The sequence below is a fragment of the Rutidosis leptorrhynchoides genome, chromosome 3 (assembly GCF_046630445.1).
Source record: "Rutidosis leptorrhynchoides isolate AG116_Rl617_1_P2 chromosome 3, CSIRO_AGI_Rlap_v1, whole genome shotgun sequence".
NCBI lineage: Eukaryota > Viridiplantae > Streptophyta > Magnoliopsida > Asterales > Asteraceae > Rutidosis > Rutidosis leptorrhynchoides.
The window spans coordinates 318,919,347-318,927,698 of record NC_092335.1 but is presented as its reverse complement, the minus strand read 5'-3'; positions in this window follow the sequence as shown (position 1 = coordinate 318,927,698).

Genomic DNA, 8,352 nt, shown 5'->3' with positions numbered 1-8,352 from the left:
ACTCTTAAGTCCACTTTCTTGGCAAAGACCCAATTTTGCTCGGAGTATGTCGGTAATGATCACATGTTGAAGGAAGACTTCTATCGAACCTTGAACGACAACTATCAAGAAAAGATTAGTGTAACCGCGGTGAAAACTTTTTATGAGTTGTTCGATATGGCCAAGGGTTTTGAGGCGCTCGTTTTGAGAAAGAGTAGCTTTACTTTTAGCAAAAGAAAGTTTGAAGCTACTAGTCATTCAAACAAGAAGAGTAGAGGTGCAACCGAGAGTGTCGGTAGTGTGAAGAAGAGTGTTTCCGGAGGTTTCCGTTATTCTTGTCTCAATTGTGGACAAAAGGGGCATATGGCTCGTGATTTCCCGAAACCATCCTCCACAAAACTCACTTATTTTAATTGTAATCAAGAAGGATACCGAAAGTCGGAGTATCCCGAATTGCGAGTCGATAATGTTAAAATACTAGAGAAAGCAGCAAGCACTGCTAGGGGTTGCAACTACTTGATGACCCATGATGAATCCAAACAATCCATAGAAGTTGTCTAAGGTACTTTCATGGTTAACTCTAATCCGACAAGGATACTATTTGATAGCTGTGCTAATTTATCGTTTGTGTCACCGCGATTTGTGTCTAAGCTTAACAAACTGCTAGCTAAGTTAAGTCATCCGATAGAAGTTGAAATCGTGGATGGTAAAACGGTGCTTGGGGTTGAAGTGTGTAATGAATGTGATGTTGTGTTTGGTGCCGAAACGTTCAAGATCGATCTTATCCCTATGACTTTGGGTGAGTTTGATATTGTTATTGGTATGGATTGGATCGATCGTTATAGAGCCGATATTGCATGCCATGAAAAGTCTATTCGTGTGAAGACCCCAAGTGGGGGAGAGTTAATTATTCATGGCGAGAAATGGAGAGGACTTATGCCATTATGCACTTATGCACGGGCACGTCGATTCCTTAGTAGCGGTGGTATGGCTTTTCTTGCCCATGTAGTCGATACTCGTGAAGAGCCACCATCAATTCGTGAAATACCGGTGGTTAGTGAATTAGAAGACATTTTTTCGGATGAATTACCGGGTGTCCTGGCGGAAAGAAAAGTTGAATTTCGCATCGAGTTGGTTCCGGGGGGCTACTCCCATTGCTAAAACTCCTTATCGTTTAGCACTAACGGAAATGCAAGAGTTATTGAATCAAACCCAAGAGTTACTTGAAAAGGGTTTTATCCGGCTGAGTGCTTCGCCATGGGGCGCTCCGATTTTATTCGTGAAGAAGAAGGATGGTAGTATGCGGATGTGCATCGATTATCGGAAGTTGAACAAAGTGACGATCAAAAATCGTTATCCATTGCCTCGGATTGACGATTTGTTTGACCAACTCCAAGGTGCGACGTTTTTTTTTCTAAAATTGACATACGGTCCGGCTATCACCAAATGCGGGTCCGTGAGGAAGAGATTGAGAAAACGGCTTTTCGAATGCGTTATAGGTATTTTGAATTTGTAGTTATGCCTTTTGGTCTTACGAATGCATCGGCGGTATTCATGGATCTTATGAAACGAGTGTGCCAACCTATGTTAGACAAGTCGGTAATTGTGTTCATTGACGACATACTTGTCTATTCGAAGAGTATGAAGGAACATGAACACCATTTGCGCGGTGTGTTGAAGACGTTGCAGAAGGAGAAGTTGTATGCTAAATTCTCCAAATGTGAATTTTGGCTAAGGGAAGTTCAATTCCTTGGTCATATTGTGAACAAAGAAGGTATTCAAGTAGATCCGGGGAAGATAGAGACGGTGAAGGGTTGGGGACAACCGACTAAGCCTACGGAAATTCGAAGTTTTCTCAGATTGGCCGGTTATTATCGTCGGTTTTCCAAGACTTTTCTAAGATCACTTCTCCATTGACGAAGTAGACGAGAAAGAACGCGATATTTAATTGGGAAAATGAGCAAGAGATCGCTTTCCAATTTTTGAAGTAGAAGTTGTGTCAAGCTCCGGTGTTAGTATTGCCGGAAGGTGTAGAAGACATGACGGTTTATTGTGATGCTTCTTTAAATGGGATCGGGTGTGTTCTAATGCAAAGGGGTAAAGTCATCGCTTACGCCTCTCGATAATTAAAGGAACACGAAACGAGATACCTGACTCATGACCTTGAATTGGCAGCGGTGGTTCATGCGTTGAAAATTTGGCGCCACTACTTGTACGGTGTCAAGTGCACGATTTATTCGGATCATAAGAGTTTAAAACATCTTTTTGATCAAAGAGATTTGAATTATCGTCAACGTAGATGGATGGATGTGGTAAAAGACTATGATTGTGAGATACTTTATCATCCGGGTAAGGCGAATGTGGTCGCGGATGCGTTAAGTTGAAAGAGTCAACATCCGACGATACGAGTAGGATCATTACGCATGATTATTACTAACGATTTTCTTGTAAAGCTTGGTGAGATTCAAATAGAAGCTTTTGTTAACAACAAACATGAGGAACGAATCATGGGGCAAACGAAGTCTATTACCTTAGGCTCGCATGGTTTGTTGTCCTTCCAGGGAAGAGTGTGGGTGCCTATAATGGGAGATTATCGACGAGTGCTACTTGATGAAGCACATAAGTCAAAGTACTCCATTCATCCGGGTGCGACGAAAATGTATCTTGATTTGAAGAAAGAGTATTGGTGGTCGGGCATGAAACGTGATGTTGTTAAGTATGTTGAGCAATGCATCACGTGTTTGCAAGTTAAGGCCGAGCATCAAAAGCCATATGGTATGTTGCAACTGTTAGAAATCCCGAAATGGAAATGGGAGCACATTACCATGGATTTCATCACGAAGTTACCAAAGACGGCGAGAACCCAATTGGATACGATTTGGGTGGTAGTTGATCGGTTGACGAAAAGTGCCTTGTTTCTTCCCATTCAAGAAACGATATCGTCTAAGACTTTGTCTAAGTTTTGTTATTAAGGAGGTGATATTGAGACACGGGGTTCCTATATCTATTATTTCAGACTGGGATACTCATTTCACATCTCGGTTTTGGGAAAAGTTTCATGAAGATATGGGTACACAATTGAGATTGAGCACGACGTACCATCCTCAAACGGATGGTTAAACCGAACGTACGAATCAAACATTGGAGGATATGTTACGGGTGTGTATTATTGATTTCGGTGGTAGTTGGGACGAGCATTTTCCTTTGGTGGAATTCTCGTACAATAATAGTTATCATACTAGTATCGGAATGCCACCTTACAAGATGCTTTATGGGCGAAGGTGTTGAACTCCAATTTGTTGGGGTGAAGTGGGACAAAGGGAAATCGGGAGTACCGATTTGGTTTTAGAGACGAATAGTAAGATTGAGATAATTCGGACTCATTTGAAAGCTGCTCAAGATAGACAAAAGTCGTATGCTAAAAAACGTAGGCGACTGATCGAATTCCAAGAAGGTGACATGTTGATGCATAAGGTTTCGCCATGGAAGGGTATTATTCGGTTTCGAAAACGGGGAAAGTTAGCTCCTCGGTTTATTGGGCCATTTAAAATTTTGCTCGGGTTGGTGAAGTTGCGTATCGTTTGGAATTACCCGAAGAGCTTGCGGGGATCCATAATACATTTCATGTTTCCCATCTCTGTAAGTGTCACGGTTGATTCTTCATGGGTGTCATTAGAAGAGATTGAGCTAAACAACAAGTTAGAGTATGTCGAGTAACCGATTGCCATACTTGATGAGAAAGTGAAAATGTTAAGAAATAAGGAGGTGAGAACTTTTAAAGTTCAATGGCGTCGTAGAAAGGGTTCTGAGTTTACGTGGGAATCCGAAGAGTTTGTTTTGGTATATCTTCCTGCTTGTCATGTGGCTTGGATTGCGAGGACGCAATCCGATTCAAGTGGGAGTGAGTTGTAAGACCCTGTTTTCCAGTTGTACAGGACGCCGTCCAAAGGTGTGGGACGCCGTCCAATTGTGAAGGACTGGATGCCATCCAAATTGTTGGACGCCGTCCAGATGAACTGGTGGGCCAGCTGTTGTATTTTTAGATATTTTAAAGGGGTATCTTGGTAATTTCACATGGGGGACGACTTAAAGGCCCCAAGATCAGTCGGTGGGTACCTTTACTCCATCTCCATCCACTTTTTCCTTCCACTTACATCCTAGAGAGAGAGGAGACTTTTAGTGTGAGAAAGCTCAATCCAAGAAGGAAGAAGCTTGTTTCGGGTTTAAGCTAGAGTTTTAAAGTCGTTCATCTAGTCACTAGCTACGTGGTGATTATGGTGGTAAGTTCTAAACCAAATTTCTTTTTTTGATTAGTGATAAGAGTTGGGGTTTGGGTAGTGATGAACATAAAACCCATTTGATAGTGATTTGGGGGTTTATGGGTAAGATTGGGTCATGAGGACTCAAAGATGTTAAACCTAGGGTTTTGAAATGATGAACGAGTTTATAGGTCTTAAATGTTTAGTAAATCACTAGCACACTTAGTGGTTAAATTGAATGGGTGTATTTGGGTATGATGGTGACCCAAATGAGTGTGTTAACCTTGAAATGGGTCAAATGAGTCTTTGATGACCTAAGTGAGTTAATGTGTGCATGAATGCGATATCCTTGTGTTAAAAGGTGTATTAAGATCATAATCGAATTGTTGGTAAGGGTTTGACATAATCCCGACCTAGTGTTAGAGCTAATGGTGCAAATGGGTAACGTTTGCAATATGGGTCAAATGAGACTTGGGTGGCGGGTAAGTTGGTTGACCAACTTGAATGAATGATTGATATATGTGAATAATGTAATAGGTACGTTATTTTGAAGTTACGAGCTTGGTTTATCAATTCACCGAAGGCGTAAGGTGGGTGGAATAATTATGCACGTATGTATATAATGTATTTATTTGTGTGGTGTGAAATGTGGGTTAGTCGCGTTGTTAAGACACCACATAATGCGTAACGAGTGGGGTAGTCGCGTTGTTAAGACACCACTCCGGAATTTAATGAAATGTGGGGTAGTCGCGTTGTTAAGACACCACATAATGTGTAACGAGTGAGGTAGTCGCGTTGTTAAGGTACCACTCCAGAATTTAATGAAATGTGGGGTAGTCGCGTTGTTAAGACACTACATAATGCGTAATGAGTGGGGTAGTGGCGTTGTTAAGACACCATTCCAGAATTTAATGAAATGAGGGGTAGTCGCGTTGTTAAGACACCACTCCGAAAATAAATGGCATGTGGGTTAGTCGCGGTGTCAAGACACCACATTGTCTTAAAGGGTGGGTGAGTCGTGGTGTTAAGGCACCACCCAGGGGTTAGGGTTTCAGCGATACACGGTGTTAAGTACGCTAATGAATGTTGCGAATTCCGATGGTCCTTTGCGAGTACCATCTTTTTGAATGATTGGGTTGACCATGTTTTGTGAAGTAGTATAGCATATTGTATTGTTGGAATATATGCTAATAATTGTGCTCGCTCGTGATTTGGAGACTTAGCATTATACTTGTGATGGTATGCTATATAGTTGCTAGCGTTTATGCGGTAAGGTGTAAGTGGTTGCAAATAGGTATATTATATATGTATGTGTGTCACTATTGCATTCACTAAGCGTTTTGCTTACCCTCTCGTTGTTTATCTTCTTAGGCTCCAGCTTGGATAAAGGTAAAGGTATTCGATTGGATTAGTGGCCTCCCGCTTGTTTTGATAGTGGATGCTTTTGGGTGATTAGCTTTTGAAGTTTGACCGAGAATTGAGTAGTTTAACCCCCAAACACCATGCTCTAGTGTCGTTTAGATATTAAACTCTAATGGCCGAAACTTGTATTTTTGTACGAGAAGTGTAATTCGGGACGATGTGGGCCTGGCTATGTAAAACTCATTTTGATGATGGAAATCTCTTAGTTTTACTTATTATGACATGTTGTGAAAGGGGTTTCGTCTAAAAGTGTCGGGAAACGGGTTTTCCGCCCGCGTAAGTTGGACCCTGGGAACAGAATTATGTAGTTCATTTGGACGTCGTCCTAAATGTTTGGACGCCGTCCTGACCTTCCGTACTGGACGCCGTCCAGATAACTGGACGTCGTCCAGATGTATTGATCCAGAAATTTCTTTTTTTAAGGCGTGTTTTTTTTTTGGTATAACAAAGGTTGGGTCGTTACAATTGTCTTTTAAAAACTAATGCAACGTTTGTAAAACGTATCATATAGAGGTCAATACCTCGCAATGAGACCAAATGTTATTGTATTCATCCATATGGATTTGGACATGTCATCTCAGTGTGGTACTGGGCTAATTACTTGCATCGAGGGATTGTGAACAAAAGGGTGCAAGAAAAGTTTAAGTGGGCTATTCACAATGATGGTGATGTGTGGACGGACATTGAGTCATCATCCTTAGACTAAGAATCATGGAAATCATGTAGAAGAGGTTCTGGAATTTATGGTGTGACAACGGTTAATGTCGAGAAGATAGGTAATTTGGTGATTGGGTCAGATAGCTCGAGTTCAGAATCGAAATCAGAATTCGAGTCAGAATCTGGTCAAGTTGATGAGAAAGTCACAGGTCTCTATGCTTTTATGGCAGATTCTTCTCATAATGAAAAGGTACAAATTGAAACTAATACTGTTTGTGAAAATTGTGTTACTTTAGAATTTAAATTTAAGGAATTTAGAGAATCTGTTAATGCCTGTCATAAATGTGTCACTTTAGAAGATCAGGTTAAGAAATTGACCGAGATTTGCGTAAACTGTAATAATTGTACTGCCTTCGAATAGGAAATTGATGTGCTTACAAAAGGTAATCAGACCCTTAAGAGATAGTATGAGGATAACTTGATCTTTAAAACTAGTGAGAAAGAGTATAGAGAAATCATTAAAACCTGAGAGGACGAAGTGACAGATTTGAAATCGAATGTGATGCTTAATACTCAGACCATAATGAGGGAGATTGCTGAGATAGATGACCTTAAGAGTGATAAAGAATCCTTTAGGATAAGTTATGAAACTGAAAGAGATAAGGCATTTATCTATAAGAGGTATGCTTTTCTTTTGGAGTATTGTCAAAATATAGGTGGAAAGGAATCTAGTGGTGACTATAAACAGTGTCCTCCACCATTTGACATGAATACAGTTTCTCACAACCTGAAAAACATTTTGGTGAGGACTATGTTCCGATTAAACCCATAGAGATGGAACAGGATAAGGGTAAGGGAATAGATAAAAATGAGACTCCTAGGGTAGGAGTAGATAAGACTGAGAAAGTAGAAAAATCCCACACTAAGCTGTAACTATCTTGAAAAACTCAGCTAACCAGAGGCCAATCAGAATTAGGAACTGTTCCCCAATTAAGTTTGTTAAAGGTCCTAGTTTTGAGGAGGATTTCTTGAGACCAGCGTGTAATTCACCACCAAAGTATGTTTCTCCACCGAAAAGGTCTCCAGTTACCTGAAAGATCACATGTGCATAGGAGGTATCCACCTAGACCTCAATGACCTAGATCACCTCCTGCATATAACGCTAGGTTTAATTCCTATTATAAGGACGATGATGTAGAAAGTAGTCGTTTATGTTTTAATTGTGGGATGGGAGGTCACAGGGCAATTAACTGTCCGAAAAAGTTTATAGCACCCAGGAGGAGAATTGAGCTGAGTCCCCCTAAGAAAGTTCACAATTATAGATCAGCTTCTCCTCCAAAGAATCATATGTCATCCAGACCTACCTCTGAGAAATCTGAAAAACGTGTGATTCTAACAAATTCGTCCAAAGCTAATGATTTAAAGGTTGACCAATAAAATCATTATTTTAAGAAACCTTTACATAAAAATCACATGTGGAAAACCAAGGAGGGATTAAATGGAGCTAGCAGCTCAGGTGCTGCTAATGACGGGGAAAATGAAAAGGTTGTTACTGTCAACGGGAAACCCATTACTGATAAAGCATGGGTATCCCCTTTAAACTAATCGTTTTCCTCTAATCGTGCAGGTTGCCTACAGTCCAAACAAAAATACTTGGATTGTTGATAGTGGGGCATCCCGGCACATGACAGGAAACATGTCTCTGCTTCATGATGTTAAATCTATAAAAGGAGGACCTGTTTCTTTTGCGGGTGATCAAGGAGGTTTTATTACTGCTCAAGGAATGATTTCTAATTCCTTAGTCAGTTTTGATAAAGTGAGTTATGTGAAATAAATGTTGAAAAACCTGCAGTCAGTTTCTCAAGTATGTGATAAGAGGCATAAAGTTTTATTTGATGAGCAGTGTTATATTATGAGAAAAGATTACGAAATACCTAAAAACATGATTCTTATGACAACACCTAGATTTCAAGACCAATACATTCTAGATATGTCAAAGGATTATGTTAAAGCAGCTACAGGGAAGCACGCTTTC